We start from the raw sequence: 17,524 nt of genomic DNA on the forward strand, positions 1-17,524 counted from the left end.
CATATAGGAGTATCCTGCTTTAAACTGTTTATAATATTTTTTTATTGTTGAAGCGAGAGGTGAAATTTTAAGGAATATCGTCGCGGTATAGAGGAAATCCAAAAGTTGAAAACTGATTCTCAATAACTAAATACTAAACACATTTTTTTTTTAACTTCTTGTAATGACAATTTTTAAGATTTTTAGGCTATTAACAAATCTTAAAACTAATGTAGGCTTAATGTCAGCCAGGAGTTTGGGATCTACAAGGTGAAGTCGCAATTAAACAAGACTGAGCTAACATAGAAACGACAGGAGCTTTGTTCTGATAACTTTGAGTTTGTTCATTCACAATAGTCCCCGCGGGCCTCAATACACTGTTTTGCGCGATCTAAAAGCTTTTCGAAAGAGTGTTTCAGCTCATTGACTTGAATGTTCTTCAGGTTATCGGTACAAGCTTCTACGACGCACAACGTTTCCCTTTCATGGCCAAATGCAATTTTCCGAATAGGTAGAAGTCACAGGGAGTCATATCAAGCGAATAAGGTGAGTGATTGATGGTCAAAATGCGATTTCTAGTCAAAAAGTCAGTCACAAAAGTGGATCGATGAGATGGTGCATTATCATGCAATAAGCACCAGCTTCCTCCTTCGAGGTATTCAGGGTGAGGGGAAGCAACAAACGCTTCAAAGCGCCAAGTTAGAAAATTGCATTGACGATTTGGCCCGTTGGCATGAACTTCTTATGGACAATTCCCTTGGAATCGTAAAAACAAATGACCATCGACTTGATTTTTGACGTCTCCAAACGTGAGTTTTTCGGTTGTAGCTCGTCTGGGGCCTTCTAATCGGCACTTTGACGCTTAGTGTCAGGTTGGTGTTGGAAACACCACGTTTCATCACCAGTTACAGTGTTGTAAAAGAAGTTCTCGTATTTTCTCGCCTCTTTAATGAGGTATTTCGATTGTTAAATTCTGAGCAATTTTTGGTCCTCAATTAACTTGTACGAAATGAGACGTGCACAGACCTTTCGTATGACCAATTGATCAGTTAAAATGCGATAAATCAATGTTTTCAAGATATTAACTCCGATTTCATGAATTTCAACGATGTTGTCGGTTCATTTTTGATACATTTACGAACAATTTCGATAGAGTTTTCTGTGATTACTGATTTTGGGCGGCCCGTATGTTCGTTGTCCTTTATGTCCTCACAACCATCTCTGATTCGTGTAAACCACTCATGGACACTGGCACGAGATAGACAGTCATCGCCATAAACTTTTTTCATCAATTCAAATGTTTCGGTAAACGTTTTACCGATTTAAAACAAAATTTGATATTAGCTCTTTGTTTAAAAGTGACGCTTTAGACGCAATAACTTCGCTTCCATTCAACCGAATGTCAATAAGTTTTCACTGGAAGTTAAGTAGCGATGTAACTTCCAACGCGCTAACTCATTAACAAGATGGCGCCATCAAAAACGTGTTTATGACGTCAGTCTTGTTTATTTTGAACTTTACTTTGTATTATACCTGTCTTTCGTACGTTCCAATTTGAAATATGCTACGTTTTCCAAATCGTATCGGACGCGTTCAGGAGGTCTCTCTTGAATTTGCTTGGCGATCTTTGAATTTTTCTAAACCTAAATTTTCTTATACAGTCAGTCACATTTAAAGTCGGGCAGATGCATGCGAAAACTTCTAGTCATAATATCTATGTGTTGATGAAAGAAAACACGTTCTACCTTTTTCTGTTTTTTCACAAAAATTGTTTTATTTAAAAACAACAAAAAAAATATATTCCAAGTTGCTTTATAAAATGTTAATGTATAAAAAACTGAAAAAGGCCACTTCTCTGTCTCACATTTAAAGTCGGGCAAACCATGTTTTGCAAATATGCATACCGTTATTTCTAAATTTTCTATATTTGTATTAAAAGTTATTGTTCATTATTGCCTTGTCAATCATTGGGTGAGTTTATAAAAGTATTTTGCAAAATGCCGCGTATTGTTAAACAGTCTACATTGGAGGAACGCAAAATAGCAATTCAACTGCACTTAGACGGAAAATCTGAGCGAGAAATATCGAAGTTGATACAAAAAAGTAAGTCAACAGTGCACGATATTATTGCTAGATACAATGAAAATGGTTTCATTGCAAATAAGCATCGTGGAACCCGTCCAAAGAAGCTTTCCTCCAAAGATGAGAGCATGGTGCTAAGGGAAGTGAAGAAAAATCCCTTCATTTCTGCCCCAAAATTAACTGCGATGGTTAAAAACGCTTCTGGGGTAGAGGTAAATCCCGAAACAATAAGAAGACTTCTACGAAAAAATGATTTTCACGGCCGAGTTGCGCGGAAGAAGCCCCTAATAAGCAAGAAAAACCAGAATGACCGGCTTGTTTTTGCTCGCCAATATATGGCTAAGGATTTCGATTTTTGGAGCACTGTAAGTGGGGGGAAAAATAACAATTTCATGGTTTTAATTTTCATTCTTTAGGTATTATTTACTGACGAAAGTAAATTTAATTTATTTGGATGTGATGGAAGGGGTAAAGTGTGGCGCAAACCAAACAAAGAGCTGGAAGGCAAGAATTTAAGAAAAACGGTTAAACACGGTGGTGGATCTGTAATGGTTTGGGGATGCATGGCGGCGTCAGGAGTTGGAAAATTGCATTTCATTGATGGAATAATGAATAAACACGTTTATTTAACAATTTTGAAACAAAATTTGAAAGAAAGCGTGAGAAAACTAGGCATCGAAAGTAATTTTCAATTCTACCAGGACAATGATCCCAAACATTCCGCATATGACGTCAAGAGCTGGTTGTTATATAACTGTCCAAAGGTAATAAAAACCCCTGCACAAAGTCCCGACCTCAATGCCATTGAGCATTTGTGGGACGAATTAGGTCGCCGGATGCAGGAAAGACAGCGTACATCAATTCAACTCTTGAAAATTGCTCTGCAGGAAGAATGGAATAAAATAAGCCCTGATGTTTGCAAAAAGTTAGTGGAATCGATGCCAAGCCGGCTACAAGCTGTTGAAAAGCAAAAAGGTGGAGCAACGAAGTATTAATTTTGCGTGTGTACAAATTTTTTCGATTTTTTATGTCGTGCCCGACTTTGAATGTGAGTCTGAAAAGTGACCTTATTTAAGTTAAGCCTTCGTGTATATTTTATAAGAGACTTTGGAATATATTTTTTTTGTTGCTTTTAAATAAAACACTTTTTGTGAAAAAACAGAAAAAGGTAGAACGTGTTTTCTTTCATCAAAACGTAGATATTATGACTAGAAGTTTTTGTATGCATCTGCCCGACTTTGAATGTGAGTGACTGTAACTTTTGCATGCTTCTAATATGCCCTAAGACCTAAGCAGCTAAAAAAACTGAACTCTACCCACTCTATAATTATAACATAGTTATTATATTACAGAAATTTTCCTTTTAATTGCGCCACTAAATTTCACAAGCCTCGAAAGCTCCACTATCTTTCCTAATTAATATTAAACTTGGGCCTCTGTAATCAGTTAACTACATATGCATAGATATGTGAAAACCCATACACAAAGCATGCATAATTAGTTACAAATGTGTGTAATTACACTCAAAATACTTAGCCTGGGTAATTGCATAAATCATTAATTATTCGCAAATTACGCTCACCGGGTGGTCGTACAGCAGGAATGAAGCTGACCTTTGTGTGTATGTGTTTTGCCAGTGCATAAGTTAAGCCGTACTAAATGTGCTCCTATATGAACATTTGCAGACATAACTGTATTTTAGCCAGAGTTTTAATCTTGGTCACCTATACACACATGAATAAAATATATGTATGGCTGGGTGAACGATATGAAGTGTTACCAACTTCACACTGCTTGTATCTGTAAAACAGCTCATGACATCAACGTCAAAATTGTTCTAATGACAGTTCAATATATTGTTTGTAAGCCATCAAAAGCATTTGCGTCTCAGTTTTGTTCAATTTTTTTTTTCTGTGATGGAATTCAAACGTAATAGTGTGATTGCGTTATATTTGGCTAGAAAATTACAATCAGCCATTGCTCGTGAGCTCAGTCACCTCAAAGTGAATAAAATGTTTGTGTATCGCACTATAAAACGTTACAATGATTCTGGTAGCATTGTAAAGCGCTATGGAGGTGGACCAAAAAAACCGCAACAACGCCAGAAATGGTTCGGAAAGTGAAAGCTCGACTTGAAGGAAATCCACGTCGAAGTGGAAGAAAAATGACCAAAGAACTGAAAATATCGTAAGACAGCATTCGACGCATATTGAAAAATGAGCTCAAGGTCAAGGCTTACAAGTTCCAAAAAGCACACGATCTTTCACCCCAGCAAAAAAAAAGTTCGGTGCGAAAGAGCAAAGGAGTTGTTGCTCTTGCACGAACGTGGCGAATTTCCTAACATTGTGTTTTCTGAAGAAAAAAATTTCCCAATTGAGCAGTTCCTAAACACTCAAAACGACCGTGTTTACTTGTCCGAACGCTCATACGAGAATTCGATTGTACGTTTGGCCACTTGAAGCAATTTCCCATCGCAAGTAATGGTTTGGGCCGTAGTGACCGCTGATGGACGCTCTCCAATCGTTTTTATCGAGTCTGGTGTCAAAGTGAATGCGAATTATTATCGGGAAAATGTTTTAGAAGCTGCTTTAGAGCCGTGGACACGCAAACATTTCGGTCGTAGACCATGGACTTTCCAACAGGACTCGGCACCGTCTTATACAGCTCGTGTGAACCAAGAGTGGTTAAAAAATCATGTTCCACACTTCATTTCGTCCACAATGGCTTTCGAATTTGCCAGACACAAATCCGATGGACCATTCGATCTGGTCCATTTTGGAGAGCTAGGTGAGGACTAAAAATATGCCAGTATGGCTGCGCTGAAAGAAGCAATTATACGAGAATGGGCCAAAATACCTCAAGATCACATTCGTGCAGCATGCAACTCATTTTTTGACCGTTTGAAGGCTATAGTCAAGGCAAAAGGTGGTCATATCGAGCTAAAGTGAATATATTTTAAAATTGTAATCATTTTTGAACAATTTTGTCTTTGAAACCAATAAAAACTAATTTCACACAAAAAAGTTACGGTGTTTTGAATAGGTAACACTTCATATCGTTCACCCTGTATATAGGAGATGTGTCCAAAAAGTATCATGAATTTTGTGTTTTCTTTTCAAAAATTATTCACTTATTCATGAATATCTATCTTGTTCCCTTCAAAGTAATCCCCATGAGTTATTATACACCTGTGCCGACGTTTTTTCCAATATTCGCAGCACTTCGAAAAAACACTTTTTTTATCTTGTTCGGCTGCCGTCTTTATCTCGTCAATCGTGGCGTAGCGTCGTCCTTTCATAGGCCTCTTCAGTTTAGGGAACAAGAAAAAGTCAAAGGGGGCCAGATCTGGGGAATACGGTGGCTATGGCATCATTATTGTGTTGTTTTTGGCCAAAAGGTCACGCACAAGCAACGATATGTCAACAGGGGCGTTATCGTGATGCAAGAGCCAATTTTTGTTTTTAGACAAATCCGGGCATTTCTAGCGGATTGCTTCGCGCAAATTGCGCATAACTTGCAGATAATATTCCTTATTGACCGTTTCACCCTGTGGCAATAACTCATGATTTACATCACGCCCGCAATCGAAGAAAACGGTAAGCAAAACTTTTACATTCGACCGAACTTGGCGTGCTTTTTTCGGTCTTGGTTCGTGCGGCAGCTTCCATTGAGATGATTGAGATTTTGTTTCCACATCATCACCATAAACCCACGATTCGTGATCAGTTATGACCCTCTGGAGCAAATTTGGGTCGTCGCGGACAGAGTTCAACATCTCATTAGCAATGTTCGTGCGATGCTGCTTTTGGTCGAAATTGAGCAGTTTTGGTACGCATTTTGCGGCGACCCATCTCATGCCCAAATCATTGAAAAAAAATCGAATGGCATGAGCTAATCGATATGTCTGGATCCTCAGTAACTTCTCTAGCGGTGATTCAACGATTGGCCAATAGCATTTTCTTCACTTCATCAATTTTTTCGTTTGTTGTTGAAGTGCTCGGACGTCCGGCACGCTTTTCGTCGTTCACATCTTCTCGGCCTTGTGAGAACATTTTTTACCACCGATAAACGTTGCTTTGGTCCAAAGGAGCTTCTCCGTATGACACAGTCAACATTCAGAATGCATCCGCGCACTTAATTTCGTTTTTCACACAAAATTTGGTACAGTTTCTTTTATCAATCTTTTTGAATAGGTAAAAATCGAAGACGAGCCGAAACACGCGCAAGCAAAACAGCTGTCAACAATTAACTGAACATTCAAAATGGCCGAACTCGTCGACAGGAGTGACAGATATGAGTACCAACATATCGCCACAAAAAAATCGAAATTCGAATATACCTAACCTACGAAAATTCAAAATTCGCAATACCTTTGAACACACCTCGTATATACAAATTCGAGAATACGCTCTCTGATCTGTGCACGCCATCTGTGTACATATAACATAATAATCGAGGAAGGTGGAAAAAAGTATTTGCTTAGTGTTTATTTTGGGGGGAAGTCTATTTTTCAAACGTAATCCTTAAGTCTGTATCCCTTTCATTTGACAAAAACAAAAATTTTCAATTGGAAGTAGAACCATTTTTAGCCTTCCAAGTCGAGACAAAGCCATATCAACTTTAAGACAAATTTTCTCAAATGTTTTGGATGCTTTCTATTAGCAGCCGTAATGACCTCCAAGCCCGCTTTTCACTGCATTCGAATGGGACCCCAAATTCGCCGATCACTGTGGCGAGGAAATATGAAAATATGAAATATGCCAATGCAGAACGTCTGCCAGAAAAAACTTTCAAAGTACAACTGTGGTTTAGGGGTAGCATAAAATTACAGGAGATAAATAAATACTTCTTTGATGTTCTGAAGACTTTTTCCTTTGATTTTATATCATTTTCACGAAACATAATCAGGCATTTCCTATAAGTGCATAGCCGATGTTCAAATTAAGAAAAGTGTTAAATTGTAGTATCCACAATTACATCAAATTTAACAATATATATAGCTGCATATTTATTTACACACACATGTAAATTCTCTCTATCCCTTAGTAGTATTTTCCTTCATTATAACCAAGCCCAGCCAGCCAGCTGCGTGAGTGTTAATAAACAATTTAAGCTGAAAATGTCAGCGCCTTAATCCGCAACAATGAACCGCAGTAGTCAGCAACACAACCAACAACACGTACATGCAACACTCGCCATTATCGGTTATCTGCAACAACAACGTAGTAAATACAACGAAAATGCAGCTCGAATCCTGTTAAGAACCGAAATAATTATAGCATCAATTAAGCAGAGCCATTGCATCTGTTTTGCAGGCTTGTTGCACGCATAGCCTTAAAGTCAATATCCGAATAAAAGCCGGGTGTTGCCATATCAATGAAATGCTGAATTGATTACCGTGTAACGGACAGTGGGCTGACTTTTGACTCAAATGTTTAGTGGGGAAAACATTTAGAGGAAATTGTAAAAAAAAAATATATATAGACACTAGTTTAATATAACATTTCAAAAAACAAAAAAAACGAAAAAGAAAACGAAAAGTACTGCTTTGCCATCATTTATTAAATTTTAGGATTTGCGCCAAAAAATATTTGTGGAAAACATTAAGATTTACGTGTCCAGGACCGATTTGAAAGTACATCCAAAATCCAAGTACCTCCATTACTTGATTTCGTTGATAGCTTAGGTTAGGTTGGCCTAGTTGGCAATAAGCCACGCATAGACCTTTTGGTCCCTAGCGATACCAGATGGAGACCGACCTCGATTAATACTAAAAGTAGACATCATGTAAGATGTCAACGCTTTTGGCAAATCTAAGTAGAGCTGGGAGGCGGCCACCGTAGCCGAATGGGTTGGTGCGTGACTACCAATCGGAATTCACAGAGAACACGTAGGTTCGAATCTCGGTGAAATACCAAATTAAGAAAAACATTTTTCTAATAGTGGTCGCCCCTCGGCAGGCAATGGCAAACCTCCGAGTGCATTTCTGCCATAAAAAATCTCCTCATAAAAATATCTGCCGTTCGGAGTCGGCTTGAAACTGTAGGTCTCTCCATTTGTGGAACAACATCAAGACGCACACTACAAATAGGAGGAGGAGCTCGGCCAAACACTTAAAAAGGTTTTACGCGCCAATTATATATATATATTTATAAGCAGAGCTTGGAGATCCGCTTTTGAGACGTCCTTCAAACTCTCTAACGGTAGGGCTCCCAGGTATTTTAAACGCGTTTTTAATAATGCCGGACAAACGCACAGATGGTATTCTAAGGTTTCCTCAACATCCTCTCTGAATTTGTCCGTGTTAGCAATCCCTTTAATAGCTCTGCAGTTCTTTCGTGAGATCATAAGCCCGAATTGAGTCAGTTTTTTGTACTTTGTTCTGCATATGACTTTTTCTGTTTTGCATGTGGTCAAATTAGTCCACCTAGCTTCCACTCTTCCACTTTTTCATGTAGTCTTCCATTTCGTTGTATACTGTATTTAGCGGTTTTTGTATGTCGTTCTCTTGTTCAAATGGTAGTATAACAGCACTCTTTGCTATATCGTCTGCTATTTCGCTCCCCGTACCCTATATATATGCAGCCTACTATTTGCGGCTAGCCTTTTTATGGCATCCCTGCTCCGTTCAACAATATGAGCTTATTGCTTTTATTGCTACTTGACTGTCCACGTATATATTAATTGTTTTCGTAGATATGTTTTTAAATATTTTTATGCACACCTTTTAAGCATTGACTCTTTTATCAATTCAGATGACTTGTTTGAAAAATTATTTTTAAATAACTATTTACTTTTTAAAAAATTCTATTGTAATTTTACAGCTAAAAGGTGTTTCAAAAGACGCGGCCTATAGTCATCTAGGTGTCACTTTTGAAAGATTTTTTTTTCAAGTCGGTTCTGCTCACATAAATCTTGATGTTTTTGGCAGCAGTTTTAAAATTTAACAAGTTTTATAAATCCGAGGCCCTCGTGTTGGAAAGCAAGCCATGGACAATCAAGAGAACCTTCCCATTCTGATAACATGAAGAAATCAACTCAAAAGTGCAACACTTAACCAGCTCATCAATGATATACGAGTACTATATGTTCATGGTCTATACATTATTTGAGGACCACTTCCCGAAAACTTTATTTTTATTTTTACTCTTTTTCAAATAAGACATCTTAACTCAAGTAATGGGGAGGTGTGCAGTTATCGTTGCTGTAAATGCAAATCACACGGAGTTAAAAATTTCAAATTTTTTATTTGCGCGGTTCTTTCGTTCACAAGCTTCGTCGTGAATTGGAAGCAGATACTCAAACGTCGTAGGCACCCTGTACCAGTATATAGTTTACTTCGACGTCCCTGCGATCTGTCACCAATAAAAGCTTACTTGTGAAGTGCTTAGTGCAACCATAATTCTTTGGCCGTATTACTGAAGTCAGTAGCCAATCTACTGATTTTTTTTAATTTTCTGCATAACTTTATGTACAAGGGAGAGCTGCTGACAATAAATTTATTCTGCACATTTTTAGATGCTCACAAACAATAAAAATAAAGAAGTTGGTATCTATATAGGACTATGAATAAGTTCGTGCGGTTTTACAACAGATGGCGTAACTTGATTATTATTCCATCGATCCACATTTCCAAACATTCATTGGAGAGCTACTGTCGTAAGGCACAAACGTCAGTATAAGTTTTTTATTTGAAGCGTAAACAACAATATTTTTACCACACTTGAAAATGTCGAATTTCGTGCCAAATAATGTGTTTTTGCGGGGAATTCTTCTTCATTATTTTAATATGAAGAAAAAAGCAGCCGAAAGTCATCGTATCTTGGTGGAAGTTTATGGTGAGCATGCTCTATCTGAGCGAACGTGCCAGAAGTGGTTTGCACGCTTTAAAAGTGGTTATTTTGGCTTGGAAGACGAAGAACGCGAGGGTGCGCCGCCAAAGTTCATGGATACCGAATTGGAGGAATTGCTCGATCAAGATCCGGCTCAAACGCAAGAAGAGGTTGCAAAAACTTTGGGAGTTAATCAATCAACCATTTCCAAACGTTTAAAAGCCATGGGAATGATCCGAAAGGTAGGCCATTGGGTGCCGTATGAATTGAAGCCAAGAGACGTTGAACGCCGTTTTATGGCATGCGAACAACTGCTTCAACGGCACAAAAGAAAGGGTTTTTTGCATCGAATTGTGACTGGCGATGAAAAGTGGGTCCATTACGACAATCCAAAACGTCGGGCAACGTATGGATACCCTGGCCATGCTTCAACATCGACGTCGGCGCAGAATATTCATGGCCTGAAGGTTATGCTGTGTATCTGGTGGGACCAGCTGGGTGTTGTGTATTATGAGCTACTGAAACCGAATGAAACGATTACGGGGGATGTCTACCGACGACAATTGATGCGTTTGAGCCGAGCACTGCGAGAAAAACGGCCGCAATACGCCGATAGACACGACAAAGTTATTTTGCAACATGACAATGCTCGGCCACATGTTGCACAAGTGGTCAAAACATACTTAGAAACGCTCAAATGGGATGTCCTACCCCACCCGCCGTATAGTCCAGACCTTGCGCCATCCGATTACTATCTCTTCCGATCGATGCAACATGGCCTGGCTGACCAGCACTTCCGTAATTAGATGAAGTCAAAAAATGGATCGATTCGTGGATTGCGGCAAAACCGACCGAATTTTTCACAAAGGGAATCCGTGAATTGCCAGAAAGATGGGAAAAAGTAGTAGTAAGCGATGGACAATATTTTGAATATTAAATTTGTAACCATTTTACGTCAATAAAGTTTCAAATTTCGAAAAAAAACCGCACGAACTTATTCATAGTCCTATAAAAATATGTAGTCGCTCGTTCTGTCGCCATTAAGCCTCATCAACATCACTGCTAACTATTTTTTTTTCTTTTGAATAATAATCTTATATTTAAACACTTATTATTGAGTTTCATTATACTGTGCATAAAACGTTTAAGTATAACAAAGCATAAGTTGCCCTTACCACACATACCTGTTACGCTTGGAAAAACGAAATGAATTAATTTGCGATATTTTCGTGTGAAAAGTGATTAAGGAGAACAAACAAAAAAAAGCTGTTGGTAAAGAAAGTAAAGACGGTAAAAAAGTAAATATGTGGCTTATGCTAAGTAAATATACCTGCCACCTTGCAAAGTGTGAGTAAGGGTACCCACATGGGCAAGTTAGCGCATTGCGATGATATTACGATGAAGGGAAAGCCAAGGAGAGGTCATGAGAAGAAGCAGACCATGGCCATGACCGCAATTCAATTATTGAAGCGACGCTTGGAGTGTTTGAGAGAAAGATTTTGCCCAAGATTGTTGGACTTTAGATCGTTGGCAATGGCGAATATCGCAGGCGATGCAACGATGAGCTGTATGAGCTTTACAACGACATAGACATAGCGCAGCGAATAAAGATCCAGCGGGTACGTCGACTGGGTCCAGTCATCCAAATGGATACAAGCGCTCCGGCTCTTCGATGCGGTACCAGCTGGTGGTAGCAGAGGAAGAGGAAGGCCTCCTCTGCGTTGGAAAGATCAGGTGGAGAAGGGCTTGGCTTCACTTAGTGTGTCCAATTGGCGCCGGTTAGCACGAGAAAGAAAAGACTGGCGCGCTTTGTTAAACTCGGCCAAAATCGCGTAAGCGGTTATCGCGCAAATTAAGAAGAATAAGAATTCAATTATTGTGATTTGATTTCATACCTGGAAAAGTGTCTTACTGGTTGATGTTCTCACAAAGCAGAGCTGAAATGATGTTCGGGGGATATTTTACCCATTTAGAATTTCGCGATGCCGCAACTATTTTTAGAATTTAGTTATTTTTCTCCCAGAGCAATGTAACTTTGTGCATTTGCTTCTTAAACTGCATTTAAAAATTTTGATAACGAAGTACATTATTATCAGAAAGTACCGGGAATGTTTAAATAAAGCAAAACAGAGTTAAATTTCAGGCAAATTTATTTAACCTCCTTGAGAATATGACCCGTCTGTAGTAACACGCCTGTGCCAACGTTTAACCCAGCCCTCCATGCACCCCTGGTAGGCCGACGAAGAGATGGCCTTCAGCTCCTTCCTCGCATTCTCTTTGATCGACTAAAATCTCCTTCCACAAGGTGGTAGCTTCTACTTGGGAAACAAAGAGGTCACACGGGGTCATATCAGGTAAATGCATGCAAATCCAAGAATTGATTGCCCGTACATGATTGACGTACAGCATCTCTCGAATGATCCGATGGCGCTAAAAAGTGACAGATGAGTGCCTTACAGTCCTACCAACATAAGAAAAAAATATGGACTGGTTCCCACGTCAGCGGTTCGTTTAAATTAAACATTCCCGGTACTTTCTGATCCTAGGGAATGAAACTTTATCTATGTAGAAAAATATCTTTGTCAGTCATGCAGTTTTACAACCTAATAAATTTTAGTGTAAAAAAGTGCAAGTTAGAAGTAGCTCAAAAATGGCTTTGACTTTTAATATATTTTTTCTTTTCCTTCCTTAGCTATCTGGAGCATTTTTCCAATAGTGTCTTTCTAATGTTAGTAAAAGGAAGGTGTAAACATGAAAATGTAAGGAAATCAAGGTTGAAAGTTTAAATATTTGTTGCTTGTACGCTTGACATTCTGGGCTGGGTCTTGGCATGACGTGGAACTTCCAAAGGTTAATTCAGTCAATCCATTATCTCACAATTGGAAAAATTTCACATTAACGCTTTTGATATATGGGGACGATGTAACGAATGAGATAATTTTTTTTTACATAAAAAAACTCCCAAAAGAAATGTTTTGTTGAATTTCTCTTAGTTTCTTTATTCAATTTTCACAAAATTTCAGAATTGGAAACAAAAAAGTAAAAAAAACTTGTTATTAATGTCCTGCTCTATAGTTACGAAACGCACTGTATGTTGGCATATACGACTACTTAAAAATCCATGCGTTTATTTAAATGGAAATCACTGATAGCAAGCGATAATGACAAAGAAAGAAAGGAGGAGCAGAATAATGAGACAAACAGGCCATGTGAATTCAACTCAAAACGTAAACTGACAAGAACCAAAAGTGCCGATAGGGTCTATATGAAGCCTCGCCTCCACTCGTATGCCGCGGATCAAACTATAGTGCATGCTCACAATATAAACTTACACGCGCATACATAAGTATATGCCTTGAATCTCTGCATAAATGGTTAGCCTTTAAATGCGATTGTAGTTTGCTTTTTACCTCTTCATTCTGCTCAACAAATTGAGGCATCATAATTGCAATCTGTCGAACAGCCGGCAAACATGATGCTGCTGCTGCTGCTCATTGTTGCAATGGCAATGCCACCAGCCACATGCTATATGCCACATGCCACAATGGCGCGCGCCAATGAGAGTGATAATGACAAAACCAAACCAACAAGAACAACAAATATTTAGCCCTGACACACTTGCGCATGAAGTGAGTGGAGTGGAGGCGGCCAGCGGCTGCTGCTGATAGCGCAAGCGGTGATGCTGGTCGTTGTTGACATTTTACTGTTTTGTGTTTTCACTTTCTCTTTTTTTGTTTTTTGCTGCAATCTCGCATTATATCGTTGTCTCATTGCCTTACCGTTTACGCTTTATGCCTTCACTCTTTGCCACCCTTTTTTGCACTTTTGTAATTTGCATTTTCGCTTATCGCCTTGTTTGCATCTGGCCACCAGATGGCCATTGAGTGAATGCTTGAATGGTTGAATGAAACTGGTACATGACCAACATTTTAAAAAGAGAAAATGAGAAATGGAAATGTGAAAAAGAGAAAAAGAAAATCAAAAACGCGAACAAAAATTTAAATAAAAAAAGGGATTAAAAAGTCAAATGGCAAGAGTTCTTTAGCGAGGTGCCATAGTCCAATATGGTGAATGTAGCAGGAAAAGCGAGAGTGAGCCGTGAGGCCGGTAATTCAACGAGGTCAGTGCAATGATGCTCAAACAACAATATTAACACGATTGCGAAAAATCATTAACATTGGAATGGTTGCGCTGTTTTTTTTTTTTGCTTATAATCTTGAGAACAATACATGCACGTACTTGTCAGTGTGCACTTTTGTATGTGTATATGTGTATGTGGCTATAAATGTAACTGTAAATTGCATTGTTTATTGGTGCTCTTTTCACTGATTTCACTGATACTATCATTAAAAGTTACAACAATTGAGATTTTTTGCCCAGCTTCGAACTGGTTTAATTGGAAGCCACAGAAATTTCAAAGAAACTGAATCATATCCAATCATACGAAGCGACTCGCGACTTTCACTTGAAAATAAATTGTTAATCTGCAAAACTCTTATAACTCCAATCTGGAAATATGGCATCGAACTATGGAGAATAACAAGCAAATCAAAGCTTAAAATAATGCAGCGACTAAAATAAAAAATTCTAGAGACTATCACAAACGCAGGCTGCTACATAACCAATGGCGGTATACTTATGTAGGGACCTCAAAATTAAATTTATGGAAGACGTCATTCGAGAAGGCACCACAAATCATATTCACAGACTACTAACACACCCAAAAGAAGAAATGCTGAAAATTCCACATTCAGACCTGCAAAAACGAAGACTAAAAAGAATAACTCCGACAGCCCTAGCAGATACTTCGTCACTGAAATAAACATCAACTTGTTCTACGTTTTATGTCATATAATTCTTATATGCATATCTCTCTTATGCTGTAAAACTCAATGTATTTTAAATAATGATTTAATGTTACGGTTATAAAGGGTGGCTAAATTTCAAGGGCCGATGTTGAATGTGAAGCACACCTAAACGTCAACGACACCGTTGGACTTCTTTCTTTGGGGTTATTTGAAAGAAAAGGTGTACGTCAATAAGCCAGCAACAATTCAAGAGCTAAAGGATGAGATTATGCGGCACATTAACTGCATAGAACCTCAATTATGCCTCAGCGTCATCGAAAATTTGGACCATCGGATGGAGGTGTGCCGCCGAGGTCGCGGCGGCCATTTGGCCAATATTTTGTTTTCAACTTAATTGAGCCATAAAAATATTATCATAATAAAGAGAAATGACAACAATTTCTTTAAAAAAATGTATTTTATTCAAAATCAACGCCGGCCCTTAAAACTTAACCACCCTTTAGAATCTCTTAGAAGAACACACACCAAGCTTCCGTCATATCGGTTTAATTCACTGTGGCATTCGTTTGAATCGAGAAGGTCAAGTGAATTTCCCTTCCATCAGTATAACGCACCAGCTCACGCCTCAGCGTGTCTAATAGTTAGATGCAATGACTGTGGATCGCGAGAATGCCAGTGACAATTGTCTTAAGAGAGTTGATAAGGAAGGACGCCTGTCTCACGGAAGAAACGCTTATTACAAGCCCGAAGCCTGTAAATATTTCTTAAAAAAAAAGATTTTGGATGGTTTGAATCAGTAAACATTTATTGTTTCTCATTTATAATGTAATACTTACACAAATTTATGTATGTATTTACTGTACTGGTTACCAACCCAGCACGCAGCCTGCTAAGGAAATGAGGAAAATGTGAGAAAAAATCTAACTAAAAACAAATAAGCAACGCAAGGCAAAAATTGTAGGTAGGCCTTGCAAAGTATGCAAACTCGAGCAGAAGTAAAGTTTATAAACAATTTAAAAAAACAAATACAATAAAAGGTAGAAGTTTGTAAGCAAGTTTCGCAGATTTTCCAGACATTTACATACATGCACACTAACATGCCTGCATTCCTGTATTATACACATACATGGCTGTATGAATGTATGCGACAATGCTTGAATGTTTCGAGAAAAAATGCCAAGCACGTGCGCTACAGTTGAGAGGAATGTTGTAATAAAAAAGTGAACGCATGTTTACACACACATAGGCACTCATTTATAATTAGTGGCATACAAACAAAATTGCTACATGCCTGTTATATCACGGCATGTATACACACATACACTGGAGTATTTTCATGTATGTGTGCTCATGTAAAAAGTTGCGGTATAACCGCCACTTACACAATTAAATACGACTAACAACGATGTAATCACTTGAATGCGAAATTTTGTTATGCTTGTTAATGGATGAAATACAAGTGCACATTTTTACACACAACACTAATTAAATCTATAGCATACACACACTCGTTTATGAGTACAATGCCCGTAAAGATGTATGTACGTTTAAAGAGCATTAAAGCAATGCACTTTAGCTGATTAAAAACATTTTTTATCAATTTAATTTGTTTGAAAAGACAAATAAGGAAGTGGTTTTACGACAGCAAACAGCTGGGAAGAGCGGCGGAGTGAAGTTTTCGCAATAAAAAGTATATAGTCAATCTGTTAAACTTTAAATATTAGAACAAAAAGTTTATAACTGGCTTGTGCCGCCTTGGAACACCATTGGGCTTTTATGAACAGCGTTTTTCGCGGCAGAAATTGCTGACGAAGCTTTATCAAACGTTGTTTTGGTCGGCTTAAAAGGTACACATTCCAACAAATTTCAGGACGAATCAATATAATTTGAAGGCAGGATCTGCTGAACCTGTTCACGGATGGCTTGAAATTGGATGGAAGGGTTGGCGGAGAAGTATTCTGCAAGTGGCGCCCCCTTCCCCTCAGACTCAAATTTAGGCTACCGGACCACTGTAGTGTATTCCGAACCGAGGTAGCAGCAATTAAAGAATCAGCTAATTGGCTGCTCACTTGTGTCATAACTGTCATATCTAGGAGGTTAGTACCTACCCCAGGGAGAGTAAACAGACTAGCAAAGTCGCGGAATCTTTCTGCCACGAGCGGATCGAAGTCACTATAAGAAAATAAGAAGATCTCAGCTCTGAATTTCGGGGGTGTCTTTAAAGGACATTGGCCGCGAGTTATACATGTTGTAAGACTCGGCATTACTACGAACCTTTTTTGCGTCAGTTTTATGGAGGTAGACATGGAATCATCTCAGCACATTCTCCTTAACTGCCCTGCTTTCGAAGATTCTAGGATTTAAGTATATTGGCTTTCATCTCTTAGCTCTCATCTTCTGCTGATATGGCAGGCATTAATATTAAAACCTTATGAACTTCATCAGCAGTACGAATCGAAACACCACCGCAAATCAGTCATCGTTAGGTACTTGTCACCAAATACACAACAAGAACAGCAAAGCTTACAGAAAAGAAAATTAAATATTTTGTTTTACAAAAATATTCCTCGTGAAGTTTTATTACGTATTTTCAAACCAAATAATTCACTGAAATATATATTTTAATTGATCTTCCCAATTTATCGAAAAGCGCTCAGGTAAATAATACAAAACTTTGCGTCTATTCACTAAAGACGGTCGATTTTTGTTAACTGCCTCCTCATTCAGATTTGATAGCTGATGGGAATAATAATCAGCAGTTATCGTCTGCTTTGGTTCCCAGAAGTTCATAATAAACAACACCGGCCATATCCCACCAAATAG

This window comes from Anastrepha ludens, chromosome 6 (genome assembly GCF_028408465.1).
Source record: "Anastrepha ludens isolate Willacy chromosome 6, idAnaLude1.1, whole genome shotgun sequence".
Lineage (NCBI taxonomy): Eukaryota > Metazoa > Arthropoda > Insecta > Diptera > Tephritidae > Anastrepha > Anastrepha ludens.